The following is a 20,202-nucleotide window of genomic DNA, read 5'->3' as shown; positions in this document are numbered from 1 at the left end:
CTTTTAATCCTTGTAAAAATTGTACCTGTGGTGTGTGGCGCCCTTTGGATTTCCTTTCCACGTGGCAAGAGTGGTATAAACATTTATATTTTGGAGGCAAAATGAAATTCAATAACCATATCGTGACGTCATTTCATATTTAATTTAAATGACTAAAACTTCGTCGAATGCCACTTTTGACTCGAGAGAAGCGTCAACTGGGTGCTGGGAGTCCCTCCTGCGTAGTCTGAGAGAGATTTGAGAACTTTCATTATTGGCCCAAAAAGGCCAATTTCATAAGGCTATACCGAGAGAAGCGTCTACTGGGTGCTGGGAGTCCCTTCTACGTAGTCTGAGAGAGATTTGAGAACTTTCATTTTTGGCCCAAAATTGCCAATTTTATAAGGTTTATACCCTTATGATTTTGTCCGATTTTGGCCAAAATCACGACTTTCTTAATTCTCCCCAAAATTGTACCTGTGGTGTGTGGCGCCTTTTGGATTCCTTTCCACGTGACAAGCGTGGTATCAACATTTATATTTTGGTGGAAATATGAAATTTAATAACCATATCTTGACGTCATTTCATATCTAATTTAAATGACTAAAACTTCGTGGAATGCCACTTTTGACTCGAGAGAAGCATCTACTGGGTGCTGGGAGCCCTTCTACGTAGTCTGAGAGAGATTTGAGAATTTCATTTTTGGCCCAAAATGGCCAATTTCATAAGGCTATACCATAATGGTTTTGTCCGATTTTAGCCAAAATCGCGACTTTTTTCATTCTTCCCAAAATTTTACCTGTGGTGTGTGGCGCCCTTTGGATTCCTTTCCACGTGACAAGAGTGGTATAAACACTTATATTTTGGTGGAAAAATGAAATTTAATAACCATATCTTGACGTCATTTCATATTTAATATAAATGACTAAAACTTCGTCGAATGCCACTTTTGACCCGAGACAAGCGTCTACTGGGTGCTGGGAGCCCTTCTACGTAGTCTGAGAGAGATTTGAGGTAGCATACGCCCATTAAAAAGCCCCATTGACTTACACACTAAATCACAAAACTAATATGGTCTCTAAGTCTAGATAGAAGTTTTCTCTAGCTAAACGCTACCCATCACCGGATAGCTGACAAGTTGGCCTTTTATGGCACCATCAATTTTCTGTACTATGACCGTGAAAATGTTTTGCTATCTGAGCCGTAAGTTTTCGTTACTTGTAAACAAACCTCTTCACTCAGTGGTAAACAAATTTCCTACGCTGCTCCTGGGAGGCCTAATCGGGTCTAAAATTGCCTCAGTTGACCCAATTTTCTCACCACATGTACTTCCATTCATGCTCTTCAACAGTCAAGCCACAAAAAACTAGATTATGGTTGATAACAGGTCACAAAAGATGTTCTCCCGCTGCTTTTTGGCAATTTTTCTGGAGAACAATCGAGCAGATTGATATAGACTCTAATAGGAGTATGCCACCTTAAGTGAGAGATGAATTTTTTTTTATTACCAAAATGATACTTTTCATAGTTGTCACAATATAAACCACAACTGAAATCTATGCAATTATCATTTTAGGTCCATAAAGATGTATTTTCAGAGATTTCAGTATGCACGGTGCAGTGTGTAAATACACATATGAGCAATACTGTGTAAGCAGTAACCAGGTCTACGACTGCAACAACATTTCCAGTCACCAATTTTGATAAGCTTGACCAATTTGGGTGCATCTATGATTCTTGCAGGTTTTATTGGTATCCCTGATCACAGTCCACTTGGTCTGGCTTGCCCTACCTGCAGAAACATCATCCATAGAAGGGTCAGCGGGGAGGGCTTTTTCGTCTCTGGCTCTGAAAAGTGATGAAAACTACTTTTGTTTAGCTCAGCAGATTCCTCCCAAACTGACCCACAGGACATACCACAATGTAATCCTGAACTGTTTGGAACATGTTAAACTGATATTGCATGTCACTCCAGTGCAACTGTTAAGTTACTAAGAATGAGAGAAGAGAATTGAAGGTGTTCTTTGCCAAAACTGGATCATCGGGATTTGTAAACAACAGCCTCACTGTAAGGGGTATTACAGTAGTGAAAAGTAAAGCTTACTGGAATGCTATCTAGATACACTGTTCACCTCAATAGCATATCCAGTCCATTTAAAGGTTTGTGCATAGGTTGTTACTAAGTATTAAAGACAGTTATAAGAGAAGAGAGGTGGATAGGGGGGTATATTTCATGATAAAACATTCAAATTTGTTGCTCGGCAATTAAAGAACAACAACGTCATATTACCGTATTCTCCATTGGTGGCAAGCACTGGTTCCTATAGTTACTACAGTAGATCTCCCATGGAAGCATCAGGATATCTCTTTCTGCTGTCAGAGTTGTTTGGGATTTGTTGTTACCTCATCTAACCAGTTGAGTCCATTGATACCACACCCATTCAAAGTATATAGCTGTGCATGCTGAGGACTTAGCACATCAACTTTCTCTGAAAATTGACAATTAAAACAACAGAAAACTGATGAGGAGTGAGTAAGTAGGCTCATAAACCCCTTGATGCTCATATGCAGGAGCAGAAAATGCATACCTTTGAGGATTATTTGCTAAATAAGACTCAAAACATTCTCTGTGCAAGGTATTAGCACTCAGCAGCCACTCCACTTGGGATACAGACCTCATACAAAATTGTGCTACAGCTGGTGTAGACTTGGTCTAGGATACTAACGTAGCGCCATTATGAACCTGAGGCCTAGGCCTAAGCTAACAACATTAGGGGTATTTCATGCATTGAAACTGAGTTTTTGTCCTTAGTTAAACACCAGGTACTTCCAACTTAAGCAAACATAACCTAAAATATGATTACCATGTACTTTAGGTGCCCACAGATGTCAAATTTCACTGAACTGAGTCGTTCACGTTACACACACTGCAGGCATTTTGGTCTGATTCTGAAAGATTTTGAATTTCGTGCATTTGGCACCTACTTAGCAGATTCAAGGCAGGAATCAAATTACGGAAGCTTTGGTAGGTCAAGGCTTAATGACCCAATAGTTTATTGGGGAGGAAAACTGGTCAGAAATGCTGTTCTAGTCTAATGTATAGAAACGCACATGCTCTTTGTGGTACTTTAAGTCTGTAATACTAATTTATGCGTAAAAATCACCCAAGCTTGAAATTTTCTGATGTTTGCTTGAAAACCATTTTTACATGCCATAGCAACTACTTTGATCCAAAATTGGGACTTCCAGCACTTAAAATGAAAAATTTGGCATTTTTGCTTAAGGTAGCATACGCCCATTAAAAAGCCCTATTGACTTACACACTAAATCACAAAAGTAATGTGGTCTCTAAGTCTAGATAGAAGTTTTCACTAGCTAAACGCTACCCATCACCGGATAGCTGACAAGTTGGCCTTTCATGGCATCATCAATTTTTCATACTATGTCAATGTAGATTTTTTGCTATCCGAGCCGGAAGTTTTCGTCACTTGTAAACAAACCTCTTCACTCAGTGGTAAACAAATTTCCTACGCTGCTCCTGGGAGGCCTAAACAGGTCTAAAATTGCCTCAATTGACCCAATTTTTTCACCACATGTACTTCCATTCATGCTCTCTAACATGAAAGCCACAAAAAACTAGATTATGATTGATAACAGGTCACAAAAGATGTTCTCCCGCTGCTTTTTGGCACTTTTCCTGAAGGAGAACAATCGAGCGGATTGATATAGACTCTAATAGGAGTATGCCACCTTGAAAACTTTCATTTTTGGCCCAAAATGGCCAATTTCATAAGGCTATACCCTTATGATTTTGGCCAAAATCGCGACTTTTTTAATTCTTCCCAAAATTGCATCTGTGGTGAGTGGCGCCTTTTGGATTCCTTTCCACGTGACAAGAGTGGTATAAAAACTTATATTTTGGTGGAAAAATGAAATTTAATAACTATATCTTTTCATATCTAATTGAAATGACTAAAACTTCGTCGAATGCCACTTTTGACGCGAGAGAAGCGTCTACTGGGTGCTGGGAGTCCCTTCTATGTAGTCTGAGAGAGATTTGAGAACTTTCATTTTTGGCTAAAAATGGCCAATTTCTTAAGGCTATACCCTTATGATTTTGTCCGATTTTCGCCAAAATCGCAACTCTTTATGTTTAAAAAATCATTTTGATAGTGGACAATATCAGATAAATTATTCTCTGCTGTTGTGTCATCATAGCACACATTCTTGAACAGTTTACTTTATTAGATAATTAATTAATTAATATTTAATTTTTCAATTGATGATGAGATAATATTGGCACACTTTTCGTATAGATCTATCAATGTATATAAGGCAAATGAAGTGACTTAATAAGGACTTTTAAACTTAAAGAATGATTGAATTTATGACCACACCTCTGTAGTGGTCGACCAGATCAGAAATTGTTCTTAATTTGCAGGTAGGAGCGATGAAATACTGGTTCTCAGACCAATGAATTCTGTAGTGCTTCACGTGTATCCCTCCTCCATCTTCATTATTGTCTCGCACCGGATAGGGAATAGTTTCCTGCAAGGCGATCGTTAAATTTGGAGGAGATGAAAATCAATTTCTTTCAAAATCAAATCAATGAAAATCAATGTTCTTCTAAAGAACATATTCACATAAGTACCATGTTATGTAACTGAAAAAAAGAAGCTCTTTATGATATTTCCAAGTCACCTTTAAATGTTCTATTTTATTGACAAAGTATCACTTTGATGCAAAGAGAGTACTTGGAACGGACCAGAACTTCACAAACAATATTTTAAAACAAACAATCATTGTTGGAAAAACAGACGTTGGAAACATTGACCTCAGGAAAAATAAGTAGTGTTCTCGATTTACAACAAAACCATTCCAATGTTTTAGCTGGTGGTAATCTTTTTGTTTTCTTTCTTAGTGGCAGTCACATCACCTTACATAATATGTTTTGTTGCCTCCCCTAACCAAAAAGAAAAAAATCATAATCATTATAATAATCTAACTCTAGAGTGGATTATGACAACTGCTGCAGAGTGTAGATGGTTCTGTTATGAACAAATTAAATACTGCAGTACATAACAATGTTCAATGAAAAGGTCGATTTTGGGTTCTGAAATATCTTTGTGGTTTGTTTCTTCTTGTTCTTCAGGCCTTAACATGAGAGAGTTGGTCTATAACTTAAATATCAATAACTTAAACATACATTGGAAACCAGGAATATATTTGTATTTGTAATTGAAAACTATCAAATATGTCATTTAGATTGGCACTGTGGTAAATACTCCTGTCAAGAAACATGTCAATATTAAACCACATTTTATTGGACAAAGTTGCTGTTCGAACAATCAGAATTTAAGACTTGGTTGCCCGAGGGACGGCCAGAAATATCCTTAAAATTTTACCTGGAAAATTCATAGCAAATTAAGAACTGAAAGCTATTGGGAAACTATTGCTGATGCAAATACGAAAAAGATGAATATCTACCAAAAAATTAAGACTATTAAAAACATTCTCTTAAACTTCATTTCTGAACATAAAACTACTAATGAAATGTTAAGTTCTGTTGGTAATGCTCAATAATTACATTTTTAATATACTCATACACAGAAACATTCACAGAATGATGGCCCTTATGTTAACATTTCTCTTACCCGCATGAGTCTGACTGTCCTAAATGAGGAAAGTTCCAATATGAAGCCCCTTCTGCATGAGCCAATTGTCGACCTGTTTGCGACCTACGCCAGTAAAGTACCATCTAAATTAGTGGAAAAAATTAACCATGGTATTAGTTTCTGGCATTTCTGGCAAAAACTAGGTTTAAAATACTAGTTGTGGCGTAGATTCCACCTGGACATATTTATATCCATGTACATGAGTGACAAGCTGATGTGGCTGATAGTTCATTTCAAGTGAAATCTCAACAGATTATAAATTTAAAGAAACACTATAGAAAATCCCATTCTTGATATAAACTTGACTTCAGGTATGTTTTATTCTTTGTTTTAAAAAGAAGCAAACATTTTAAAGAAATTGCACCTTACTTTGATGAAGTCATCTCAGTACGGAAAGGTATGATAAACAGTAGTCATGACAACGATCAGGACCTTAAAAAGTACCACAATACATTCATCAAACCCTGCAATAAATAAGTACCTCAACACAAGTCCTCACCCTCACCCTCAAACAAACACAAATGCAAATATGACTGGTTGAGAGAAAGATTCTTAGTTGGTCTTGGTGTACAATGGAATCTGCATAAGTCAGCCTTCAATGGAAACATATTCACCCATGTCTAAGACACTTATAACACCCTCCCCCCTTTGTTCCCCCATTGCTCCCCTCCCCACCTACTGTAGATACAGTTGTGTTTGTATATAACTTTAATACTCTTCAGCCTCTAAACTCTTCTGCCTGGCTATGTAATTGCTGGGGATGTAGGCCTTCTCTCTTAGTAACACTAGACCTTCAGTGGAAACATATCCACGCATGTCTAGGACACTTATATCACCCTTCTCCCTTTCCCCCCCTTTGTTCCCCCATTGCTCCCCTCTCCCACCAAGATACAATTGTGTTTGTTTATAACTTACTCTTCAGCCTCTAAACTCTTCTGTCTGGCTATCTAATTACTGGGGATGTAGCCCTCTCTCTTAGAAACACAAGATCTTGCTAACCACCAGGCTGAATCACTGTCAAATGGAAAGAATCAAATATTGCAATCAGCTAATCAAATTAAAGAACCAAGACCTGTAACATTATGTCAACCAGACCCATGTTAGAAGACAAAAAGCTGTAATTTCTAGTAGCATGACTGCAGTTAACTATTCCATTATGGTAACTAATGATAAGGGCAGGTAAGTAAGAATTAAGAAGCTTTGTATACTACACATAGAAAATACTCAGAAACCTACAAACTTGACCAAAATAATTTTGAAAAATGATTTAAAGTTCTGATCGGTTACTACAAATGTTAGCATAAAAACTTGATCATTTGTTTTGTTATAATTTGAGACACAAGGTCAGTCAACAGCCTAGGGTTCAAGGTAACAATTTCATAAGAAAAAAAGTTAACTTGAGTTCAACTCTCTTTCAATGTGTCAGTGACTTCCATAGGAAGGTTTGTGTCAAAATTTGAAAACCATGAATAGCCGTAATTAGCAAATCAGCTTTAAGCTTCTATTACAGGTACTGAAAATCAGCTTACTATAGATGATATTGTCAATCCTAACAGGTACTTGGGTCTAAAATTTTGAATTTTCAACAAAAATGTTCATTTTTCTCTTTAGTTCCTCATATCGACTTCATAATGCAACATTATTATTAAACCATTGTGATTTCAGTCACGAGGTTACTAAGTAACAATTACGTGCATGTGTTCATCCATGTGTAATAATTTATAATTCAAAATAGTAAATTTTTCAAACTATTTTCGCATTAAGAACATACCATATGCTTCACCTTTAAGTTGATGGGTTCACAACAATTTTGTAAGCATTAAAGTCAAGGGGGGGGGGGGGGAGGGGGGGTTTCCGAAGAATTTTGAATAATTTACTGGAAAACTGACCCTTACAATATATTTTAATATTGTATGCTCAGAGTAACCATGTTTAATTTCCATTATCATTTTCAAACTAGAAAATTTAAACAAGAAATCCATTTATTTGGTAGAGACTAGAAAGAGTGTTGAGGATGTGATGAGACAGGTAATCAAAGTAAATACAATGAAGAATGATATTCCTATCTCATAGCTTCTCCATTCTGTCACATTCACATCGACAATGTACTAAAATTTTACAAAAGTTTTGCAGCTCTTGAAGATGATAATAATGGTTACTTGACATACAAAATTACACACTGTATTCTTATTTGGAGTGTCTTAGCTACAATACATGCTAAGAGTCGCCAGTCGTAATCTACATATAATAAGAAGGTCCTCTCACCTTCCTTGTTAAGACTCGGGGTCATAGTGCCAGGAACTATGACATTCTGTGGAAGGTTATCAACTCTTGACATCCGGTCCGATTCGCTGTGAACTTGCATCTGAATCTCGCTCCTGTTAACTTTCCTGAACTTCCTCTTCTGTTTCTTCCGGCAGCTGCAGCATCCTCCCATCTTGCTTCCTTCTGTGCGATGCTTATATATGTAGATGAAATTTGCTTTCTCTGAAAAGTACCAAAAAGTGTCAAAAGTTTCAAAGATTATGGTTATCTGCCTCCAAATTTAAGTGTGTCCTGGGAATAATTTAGTGGTCAAAGTTTGCATAGCATTATTGAAGGCTCTTCTGATAAAAAAAAAAAAAAACTCCTGAACATCAACCCATTTGAAAGCAACTTGGGACATTTTGCAATTGCATTACGCATGTTGTGAATGTGATACTAGATAAATTACTCTATTATTAAAATTAAATTATTAAATTTCTCTCTGGTGTGAAAACAGTTCAACATTAAAAACAAAGATAATTTCATGAACGTTGAGGTCCTACATACAATTCAAAATAGACTGATGTGTATTATAAACTAAATACAAATAACTACCTTTACATTAAGATTTGTGCATAGCAATCAAATACATAACGCTCGTAGTTTGTACAAAACTAATGTCCATTATCTGATTCTTTAGCATATCTGGAGTAGACACTGATCATCATTAAACACCTCCCATCAAGGCAGTTCATTTCACAGCCTGGGATAAAAGTCTTGCTCTTCTTTTATTTATAAGAACTAGAATAATGCATTACAATAGAACCCATTCTCCATTTTATAACCACTTGATATATTTGAGAGATACCCATATTGTGTTTACATAACAAAAGGAGCTATATAGTCATCATAACATGCTATTATTTGATCATCTTCACTTTGCAGGGGGAGAGAGGAAGGGGAAGGGGAGGGGGAGGTGGATGTGGTGGGGAAGGAGGTACTATGGTACATGTGTCTCGAGGAAGCATGTAAATATTTTAACATACAACATAACCCGAAAGGATTGTTGGCCACGTAGTACCAATTTCCAGGCCTGCCGTTCAAAACAGATTCAAGATATTGACCAGAAACTTTATCATAATACTGTAATATCAATCACATTGCGAAAATAATATCAGAAAAGTTTTAAGAAAAAACTGTTTTTTTTGTTTGTTTTTGTCATTATTTGAAAAACAAAAGAGTTGACCAGTCACTGTACATATTTAAATTAACAACATGATTTATCTAGGATTTATTATCATGAGCTACTAAAAAATATGATAAAGTCTAAAATTCTGAAAATATAGACCACTTTACAAAGGAGCATATAGTGGTCATACCACCCATCTAACATCCTATCACACAGTTGAATTTTCCAAGGTTAATAACCACTTCAAGTTTAAAGGGGGGTGGGAGGGGGGAGGTGGGGGTGGGCATGAGTAAATTTCCTTCTTTTCGATCTCATCAACATGAAGCTGGGAGTACTGCAGGATCAGCATGGTCCTTACTGTACATGTATGCATATACTCTCTATTATACAGTACAGTATCTAGTACAGTTATACCAGATTTCATTATTGCACTTAGGTAAAAACTTACAAGATAATAATTTTGAGAGACAGTGTACAATGAAATAGACAAACAAACAGCAGTATCTATTGAGAGTGTTGCAGATTCCAGTCCTGGCCAGATCATTGCATTGTGTCCTTTGGGTACGGCAGTTGCCTCTCTTTCGCCCAGGTGGATAATTTGGGACTTGTGATGTAACTTGTTAATATAGTTGCATGCACCGGTCTTGTGGCTACACCCTATGACAAGTCTCCCCCCCCCCACCCAGGTGGCATGTACTTTAGTACACTGTGGTTCTAGGCTATAAAGTTGTGTGCGGGGGCCTTGACCTCAAACAAGACATGTAAACGTTCATCTTTAACTTTACCTGAAATTAAAGCTACAGTATTTTAAAACTACTGTTGGACTTGAGTGCGGCTTTCAACAAATGCTGTGTGCAATTACTACTGTGATCTTCACTTGGAAAGATTTAATTTACAAGTTCTTATTAACTACAAGTACTGAACTCATGCAGTGAGCTTTACAGATTATTAGATATCAACACAATGTAGTATGCTAAACATATAGTTTCAATAAAGTCCACGTAAACAGGAGTGAAAAAGCAATATATCAGGTGATCAAACACTTTCATAAATCAATAGTCTATAAAATGTTAAAGTATTATTTAATATTTTGTACGCATAAATATTTTAAATATCCATGCGGTTAACTTGGTGCTAGAAGATCACAAAATAGGTTTTATATTGCAGTATGCTACAAACATACCATGGATATAGTACAGTACATACATATGAATATTAATAATATAATGTAGTGTAGTGTAGACATATTTATACTATAATGTAGTGTAGACATATTTATACTATAACCTAGTGTAGACATATTAATACTATAATGTAGTGTGAACATATTTATACTATAATGTAGTGTAGTGGAGACATATTAATACTATAATGTAGTGTAGTGTAGACATATAACCTAGTGTAGACATATTAATACTATAATGTAGACATAGTTCAACTATCATGTAGTGTAGACATATTTATACTATAATGTACTGTAGTGTAGACATATTGATACTATATTATAAAGAAGTGTAGTGTAGACATATTTATACTTAATATTGAGTATAGGTTTAATATTGCAGTATGCTATATACAGTGTGGAGTAGTAAAGTGTTCATATTTATACTATAATGTAGTGTAGTGAAGACATATTTATACTATAATGTAGTGTAGTGCAGGTGGAGAAATAAGGATATTCTACAGTACCTCCAGTTACATATATATTTATTAACTTCATTTCCTTATAATAACTACAAACTACTTTTTTCTTATTTTTCTTTTTAGGTTTGATATGATACTCAATGCTGTATAAGTAATATAAAAGACAATACAAGAATACAGGATACCACATATCAATAACTTAAAAGTTCCAAACTTACACTGTCATGCACTGATGGAATTACCTGATGATGTTCCCTTCAACTTATATCCTAGTGCCCAGAATGTGAATGAACTCAAGATACCTTTGCACTCCCAAGTTAATACAAATCCCACCTAGAAGTTAAATCCATTCCAGTCCTTTGTAACGACTGTGAAAATTTAACACACTTTAAGAGACAATGAATATATATGTGTTTATATAAATATACCGGTTATATATCTACTTTGCCATATGTTTGCTTCGTAAAGAACAAATCGAAACACTGAAAGTATACGGCCGACGAACCGAAAGTGTGGCCAGCAGCATAGGCGTACGAGGCAGGGGGGGCAGGGGGGCACACTGCCCCCCAAATTTCCAGAGGACAAGAAATTCGGGCAAAAGTCCTGAAAAATTCGGGCAGCCTAAGAGGAGAAAAAAAAATATGTATATATTTTATTCCTCCTCTTAGGCTGCCCGAATTTTTCAGGACTTTTGCCCGACTTTCTTGTCCTCTGGAAATATCTTTATATATATATATATATATATATAAATATATGCAGTAGCTTGCCCGAATCTTTTTCAAATTTTTGCCCGACAATTCCATGATTTTCTTTATTTAGCATCATGATGCCCGAATATTTCTGTGTTACACCACTGTAAGCGCAGTTCATCTGGGCTACCACGCTTTTTGCACGATCAATTCTTTTTCTAACTAGTCAATTGTATACCTGGACCAAGGGCGGCGAAACCGGGGGCACAGGGGGCTCGTGCCCCCCCCACTTTTCCTCAGGTTAAAAATGTGCCTTTTTTCTACATAAAAATTGAGGTGCCTCAAGTTAGCAAGAGGCCAGGGAACCAGAATGAACACTCGGGAAGGGCCGTTTCCGGCCATCTGAGGGGTTTGCAAAACCAAAAATTTTATAGTACGCTCCGCGCCAACCGATGGTGGCGCTCCGCTCAGATGGTCATGCATACAACTTTGCAAATCCTGGCTAAGCCTGTGACTTTTAATGAATTTCTGTGGGTCAAACTCAAAGCTATTTTGAATGGAGAAAATTTGTTAAGATATTAACAAGAAAAAAAATCTAATTCGGAAGATTCCTACATTAGCAACTAGCATGATTTCACCTCATTTTGTCTCAAAAGAAAACTTGTTCCTTGTTTCCCATGCATATTTTCCTTTGGGGGGGGGGGGTTGATGGAGTGATGTGTATACACAAATAAGATGATACAATAAGAGTTATAAAGGGTACTTAATATAAGGCTGCATCAGTCCAATCGAATTTCTGCAAAGTGCCCTTTGATGTCGGTGCCCCCCCCAGATAAAAAGTGCTTCCGCCGCCCTTGACCTGGACATCCCCAACATGAGTGTATATAAGAAACATTTTCTTTTTCATGGATGGTGGGGGGCGGAGAGTGCCTACAAGCCTAAAAGTACAGGTTTATCATATTCTTTGTTATATTTTATACTTTTTTGTGAGAAAAATTGCAGTCTCACCCGACACAGCGACATTATCCTGCCTACGTTTCGTTGAACAATGTATGTTTTTCTGGAGGTAGCTGAGTACTGTGTTAAAATAATAAATAAGGTAACTAAATAGGAGCTTAAAAAATACCTGTCCCATTTTCCCTTTCAAAGTGATGTTACCATTTTTTCTTCTTCTAATTTACCAAATTTTTGGGGAAGTGTAAATTTATAACATAAAGAATGATTAGATGCAACTTGCAAGCCCTCAGAAGTGCCGTTTCCGCCAATCTGAGAGGCATTGTGTGCCAAAAATTCTCTTGTACGCTATGCGCCAACCGATAGTGTCGCTCCGCTTAGATAGAGTCACAGGAACTTTCGGGCACAAAAAGTTCTGCCCCCCCCCCAAACTGAAATGGTCCCGTAAGCCTATGACCAGCAGCACAGTTCCATTTAAACTTAAACAGTATTCTTTAAATTCCTTCCTTTGAGGTATTAATCATACACTCTTCCATTGTAATCAGGGTCATGGAAGGGAGGGTGCAATATTTATATATTTAACCTTGGTCTGGCATCACTGACTACAGTATGAGGCTATCGGAGTATGTCACAGGTGGCTGCATACTTTTTGAATGGTTTATATATTAGTGTGGCTTCATGCTATGTATGTATTGCTTACAAGTGCATGATTGGCCTGTATGATAAATGGGACAACCATTCTGACACACTGAACAGTGGGAGTCGAAGACCCTAGTGCAAGTACTGGAAATGTTTAAATTCCGGAAATCAACGTGTGAAAACTGACAAACCAATCTGAAATGCAGTGAAAAAAGGAGAAGAGGTTTCATAGGAACCTAGCCTAATGATGTTTTTTTTGTTGTTTTCTTTACAACTTTTTTTGTACTTTATAAGAGAAAGGGACCATATAGTACTTATAAGAGACAGGGACCATGGTACTTTATAAGAGACAGGGACCATGGTACTTATAAGAGACAGGGACCTTAGTACTTTATAAGAGACAGAGACCACAGTACTTTATAAGAGACAGGGAACATGGTACTTTATAAGAGATAGGGACCATGGTACTTTATAAGAGACAGGGACCATAGTACTTTATAAGAGACAGGGACCATAGTACTTATAAGAGACAAGAACCATAGAACTTTATAAGAGACAGGGACCATAGTACTTATAAGAGACAGGGACCATAGTACTTTATTAGAGACAGGGACCATGGTACTTTATAAGAGACAGGGACCATGGTACTTTATAAGAGACAGGGACCATGGTACTTTATAAGAGACAGGGACCATTGTACTTTATAAGAGACAGGGACCATAGTACTTTCTAAGAGACATGGACCATAGTACATTATAAGAGACAAGGACCATAGTACTTCATAAGAGACAGAGACCACAGTACTTATTAGAGACAACATTTCAGAAACTTCAAAACTGCTACACAAAAATGTAGAACATTAAATTGTTCCCTAATATACATGTACAAATATGATGGTCTTCCATAAATATATATTATCTTGTTTTCTGTAGCTGCCTGTTCATTTGTGGTTAAAATGAAGAGGGAAGCAGTAATCATATGTGGAAGCTAATACATGAAGCTAATACACACAATGTTTGAGACACAATGTAAATTAAAGTGATGTTCAACCTACTTTACTAACTGGTCTGTTCACATGTGACAAATTTTGAAACTTAACAGTTAAGGTAACTTGGATAATTAATCTACATGGTGCTCCCCTCCCTCCTCCACCCCTACTATTAGGTGAGAGGTGTCCTTAAAGATATCATAACATAAAATGTTGTCATGTCAGCATACACACATCAGAACAACGGTAGTAGGAGTTAATATTATTAAACAAAGCCATTTAGGGCCATGGGAATATATATTCAATTTACAGGTATAATAAAAAATTATTATATTTTATTTTAAACTATTCTTTTTATTGCAAATTATTAAGCTATATTATCACAAATTATTATTTTATTATTACAAATTATGTATGCAATTTTAGCATTTTGTCATTGCAAATTATCATTTTGTCATTACAAATTATTACTTAGTCAGTAAAACTTATCAATTTATTATTACAAGCTGTAAGTTTCTAATTAATAATTTTACATTATTCATTTGTTATTTATTTCTAATAACAAATTATTCATTTGGAAAAAGGGTTGAGAACATGCTCAGGAAAAGGAAGGGGACTTTGGGTAGGGACAGAGGAAGGGTAGGGGTGGGGACACGGATGGAGAAGAAAGAAGATGGAACCACTTCTATTCATATGTATGAACTGTCTTGGGAAGTTTTCTGTTAACTCAGTGCCACACCATCATGTAATTATATCCCTATATTTCAGTGCAGTAAATTGTGTGTACAATTCCATATGTATGCTAGACATTAGAAAGTTTATAAATCTTAGGGTATATGATGATTTGAAACTTCTACTGTTTCATTAACTTGATTTCATAATTACCATTCACATGTAGAGCATGGTGTAAAATGTTCTATAAAGTTTGTCCGCCCATCCGCCCATCCATCTATATATCTATCTACAATCCTCGACAAAAATGATGGTCAGTATGAGCAGCAACGAGCGATATTGGTTTAAGCGCACCCCCTTCCCCCCGTTCAATGTTGTAGCCAAAAGCGCTCAGGAACTGCAACATTGATATGGGGAGTGGGGTGTCCCATCTATTTTTGTCGACGATTGTAGATGTATATAACATCACAAACTGACACAGAGACATCAGAAAGAGAGTGACTAATTACCAGGTTGTTTTGGATACATATTTATTCACATGTGGAATATTCGGAATAAGGGGAAATTCCCCTAGCCCTGTTCCTTGTCCTTAAATGAATAAATCAAGTAGAACTTCTTACAGAAAATCTTCTTGATTCATGAAAGAACAAAACTACTAAATCCAACGATTTGAAACAGTTAAAGGCATGTGCACACAATGATCATGAGATGAACAGTGGTATTTACATGGATGACAAAAGACAATCCGTGGGGTGGTTTATAAGTCATTACCAAGAATTGTATGACCAATTAATAAGGATTCTGGAAGGTTCATCAAGAGGGTTTATACTTAAAGGGGTTGACAGATGAAATGCCAATGTCACATATACTGTATGCCTAATGCGGTTACTGTTAATCAGGACAATCCAGTGAGAAGTTACTTGTTACTTTAACAAAATTACTGTACACCCAAATTCAGGCCGCTAAAAATTGTGTGAAGTTTTCAAAATCACACAACTGAAAGGAGACAGAACCATCTTGAATCATATTTTGCTTAATTGACAGAACTTTGTTATGAACAACTCCACCAAATGGTTTTAAAGAAATCTTGTCTCCCAGGGTATCATTTACAGCACTGGACACATAAGCTTACCATCAGAATCAGAAGTTTGGTCTAGACATACAATATACAGTACCTTTCCCACTGATGGAAGTTCTGGCCAACCACAGAAATCTTTTCAAATATTGTGCCGCAGTAGTCATTTTTTTATAGTTCAGGAAATTAGTACTGGTATCAATTAGTATTGGTATCAAATGGTATCAATTAGTATTGGTATCAATTAGTACTAACTGTACCAGTACAGTAACCTTAGGCTGTACAACTATATGACTTCAAAATCCATGAGTATAAATTTGACAGCAGAGCAATATCTGCATTGGCTTAATTCACCACAGAGAGCTACAACTTATGGAACATATATGGAGAAATCACATATCACCATAGCAAACCAAATACTATAAGTACTGAAGGTCAGTGTTGCATTAGGATGCGCATACTAACTGTACCAGTACAGTCACCTTGACCTTACACCCTAGATATGACTTTAAATCAATGAGCATATTTGACAGCATAGCAATAACTGCATTGACTTAATTCACCACAGAGAGCTACAACTTAAATGGAACATATATGGAAATCACATATCACCATAGCAAACCACATACTATTAGTGCTGAAGGTCAGTGTTGCATTAATATGCAATTGGGGGAATTCCTGCAATTTATCTAGAGGGTCCCACAAAAATATCTTCTATTATGGGGAATTTCATGCAACAATTCCTGGTACATCCAACAACTTGGACCATTCCTGTAGACTTTACAAAACTTGTCAATAGCAAGCCAGATAGTAAAAAGTTTTGTTGATATTTGTAAGGAGTAATGTGATTGGTCAAATCTTTCCACAAAGAAAGCCCTGGCTCGTTTAGTGCAGCACACTGTGTATTGGTCATCATGGTCGACCATGTGGACTGCAGTATATGTACTATATGTGCGCTAAATCTGGGTACAGGTATATACATGTACATCTTAATAATAACATAGATCATAAAATTCTCTCCTCTCCCCTCCCCCCCAAAAAATTTGCAAAATTGACTGGGGAAACTTGGCACCCCCAACACTGCTGAAGGTGGGAGCTGTTGTCAGGAACATGTAAAGAATGGTACTCTTGCTAAATTAAAGAGATCATCAGTTATAATAAGCATACCTGTAGTGTTTAAGTTTTGTTAGGAGACATAGGGATTCATAGACCAGTGTTCATGTGTGATCTTTCTGATAGCAGGGTTAAAGGCATTGAAGACTCGCCCAAACCCTGTGCCATGCTCTGAAAAAGTTAACTTTCTGTTGCTTGCAAATGATGTTTCTTCTTGTCACTACAAAATGCAGACAGTAATGAAATGTTGAGCTACCTTCTGTAATAAGGCACTAGTGTACAGACAGTACATACAGCTGCGGTCAACATCCACAGCACAGTATACAAACAATACAGCGATGGACATCTCAGTCCAGTTAAAGATAACAAGATATCACGTTTCATTACTGTCTGCATTTTGTAGCGACACGAACAAAACGTCACTAGTGCAAGCAACAGAAAGTTAACTTTTTTAGATGGCCGCACACGGATTGGGGCGTGTCTTCAATGCCTTTAAATTTGGAATCTTTTCAATTTAGAAAGTCATTTCAGATGGGAAAACCGTAGATTGCTCTTGGATGAAAAACCCACTTTACTATGACCCGGCCAGGAATTGAACCCAAACCTCCTGATTGTTAAAGGGTGTAAAGACTCGGGCAAAAAGAAACGTCTAATGCCGGTAATTTGACCTACTTTCAAATGAGGTGTAACATAAGTGTTAAACACCACCATCAATCCCAGAAAATACACGTGCAGCTTGTTACTGTGAATAATTAGAAACTAGTGAACAGTCAGTACATACAGCTGCGGTCAATACCCACAGCACCGTATACAAACGATATAGCGATGGACATCTCAGGTCCAGCTAAAGATAACAAGGTATCACGTTTCATTACTGTCTGCACAAACAAAACGTCACTTGCAAGCAACAGAAAGTTAACTTCTTCAGATGGCCGCACGCGGTTTGGGACGAGTCTTCAATGCCTTTAAGCCTCATTTCCTCAAATAGCATCGCTTTTATCCACTCGACCAGAGCACCTGTTACGTACCGGTGTAATTTTAGTATAATTGAGGGTGGTCTGCTTAATTATTACTGTCATAGTGGTTTACATTCCAAAATAATGAGGGCAGTTTTAATGTTACAGTTCTTTAATTTTTATGTTTAATTACTGTAATGTGACAAAATTAGACTAAAAATTTGCAAATTATTATTATTAAGTCACAGATTAAACTGCATGATACCCCTGCCACATTTCTGGTGATTTATGCAGTGAAATGTGACTAACGAAATAACAACCTTGGGCAAATGCTCAAGTTTCGAATACAGCAGTGTTTCATTTCCCGCTGATAGGCCTATACTGTCTTACTCTTAGGGTACTGTAGTTTACACAGAGCCCACCCCTTCTTTCAACCCCTGTGACCCCACTGAATTTTGTGTGTTTCAGTTGTTCAGTTCACTTGGCATGACTTCGTTCTCCCCTCTCTAGTTCTTTGAGGGAGTCAAACTTAGGGCATGGGCCTAGCCATACAGGTGATCTATAATATTGTATTTTGTAAACTTAGGCTAGGAGTGAACCTATAGCCTAGGTTATAAACATAAGGCTATATTACATGCCCACCCTGTACTAAAAGTTCGAGCTTATTTTTACTTAGGTGTACTATACCAGTGCAATACATCAGCTAGTCTTCCTTGACCTATTGTGTGCCACATAAATTAGGTAGCATCGATTCTGGGCTTGGCCTGGTTCTAGAATCTTTGGTGTTGACTTATATTATACTGGTGATGGGTGAATCAGTTTCGCAAAACACCACTAAGTTGAGACTTGCTTAAGTCGTTTAACTGGTTTTTGTGTACTAAACCTAAACCTAAACCGATTTCGGGTTCTGTGAAAACATTTATTTTTTGCTCCAGGGATCCTCAACAATATGAAATGCCATATTCATTAAACTCGATGGATTTTTCGCATTCCATTTAACAGCATCACGTAGCAGCTCCATGTTTTACACATTGTCTACATAAAGTTTGTCATATATTTTTTTTGCAGACGGTAATAATAATATCAATATATGATATGAACTGATGGGTGGCATGTCAGTAAATTGTTAGTTATGCTCCCTTCCTACTCGTTTCGCGTATCTGATCCACTTTGATAGGCTCCGCGGGCGAGTATAATAAAAGAGCCCTTCACTACGACGTTGTCACAGAGTGTTAGCACCAATCAAAATAGATCTTAGAAAAGATTTAGGGTTTCAGCCAATCGCAGGCATTTCCTGGATAAACAACATGTCTGCGCCCTTGTGTAAACTTATGCCGATCCCGGTTTCAGTAGTGTACATGGAATTACGTACTAATAGCCAAGGCCTATACTAGTTACAGTCACTTTATTACGCTGAACAACCAAAGTGAAGGCTTCAGTTCCTATTTTTGATATGAACGCAATGCATGTGTGCCCGGTGACTGTGCTGAGGACTAGCAGGTAAAAGTGGTCGGATTTTCACAAAATAACGTTATTGCGTTACTTGACAAATTGACAATTCGTCCATATGAGTCAGTTACACACTGAGACGTGAGACTGGAGTAGGCTAGGCCCTAATAATTAAATAGGCAAAGGCCTAACGTTTACAGCTCGTATGGCACCTGTACCTATTTATCTGAAAACCAAACTCATGATGAGTTACGTGTTGAAGATTCATGTGGATCTTCCAGGCAGGTAGGTCTAGGCCAGGGTTGTCCAACCTTTTGCAGAGGAGGGCCACATGGAATGATTATGATGAAGGAGGGGGCCGCATGAACCCTAGCCTACGCTCGATATTTTGCCCGAAGCCCAAGGCAACAAAATGTGAGCACTGGGAGCAGAGCGCACTGATTATACAGTTGTTATTCTGCCGATTCGAAGTAAGCTTTCACATTCATATGGTACGGATTCTAAAATCAGGCCCTAATGGTACTGATTTATTTTCCGTCCTGATGAACGGACCGCCCGCCCCTCCCCCCTCCTCCACTGAGAGAGTGTCACAAAAACTGACCTGTATGCAGTTTTTTGGACGCAGAAGGTTCGGATGATGATTATATAGCTTCAAATTGTTATCAATATATCTGCTCACTAAAATTTCGCACCGTAGATAATCTCTGGCGGGCCGGACGCAGCCTTGAGGCGGGTCGGACTGTGGCCCGCGGGCCGTAGGTTGGACAACCCTGGTCTAGGCTATATAATGTTTCTTCTCCAGTCCTACATTTGTTCAAACAAGAAGATATTATTCCTACTTCCCCATGATATTTCAGAAATATGATAGATTTGAAGACAAACAAAGGTCTGATTGAGATATTGAAATGCAATGGTCTCCAACTGTGTAAACTCATT

General features: G+C 37.2%; 1 long non-coding RNA gene across 4 annotated transcripts in view; it reads right to left on the bottom strand.

Annotated features, from left to right (window-relative positions):
• Positions 1-1,067: 1,067 nt before the first annotated feature.
• Positions 1,068-20,202, bottom strand: part of LOC139963705 (uncharacterized) — a 113,801-nt gene continuing 94,666 nt past the window's right edge. Inside the window, exons 1-7 of one of the 4 annotated variants that reach the window (XR_011791730.1) lie at positions 18,505-18,642; positions 7,920-8,141; positions 6,570-6,668; positions 5,634-5,737; positions 4,377-4,527; positions 2,270-2,468; positions 1,068-1,827 (exon numbers count right to left, since the gene is read on the bottom strand). This is a non-coding gene — a long non-coding RNA (uncharacterized lncRNA). Of the gene's footprint in view, positions 1,828-2,269; positions 2,469-2,843; positions 2,959-4,376; positions 4,528-5,633; positions 5,738-6,369; positions 6,392-6,569; positions 6,669-7,919; positions 8,142-18,504; positions 18,643-20,202 lie in introns of those variants that run through there. The other 3 variants (XR_011791731.1, XR_011791732.1, XR_011791733.1) reach the window with 3 other exon arrangements.

The sequence above is a fragment of the Apostichopus japonicus genome, chromosome 22 (genome assembly GCF_037975245.1).
Source record: "Apostichopus japonicus isolate 1M-3 chromosome 22, ASM3797524v1, whole genome shotgun sequence".
In the NCBI taxonomy this organism is placed as follows: domain Eukaryota; kingdom Metazoa; phylum Echinodermata; class Holothuroidea; order Aspidochirotida; family Stichopodidae; genus Apostichopus; species Apostichopus japonicus.
The sequence above is the reverse complement of the archived record's forward strand: the minus strand, read 5'-3'. Positions and strand labels throughout refer to the sequence as shown.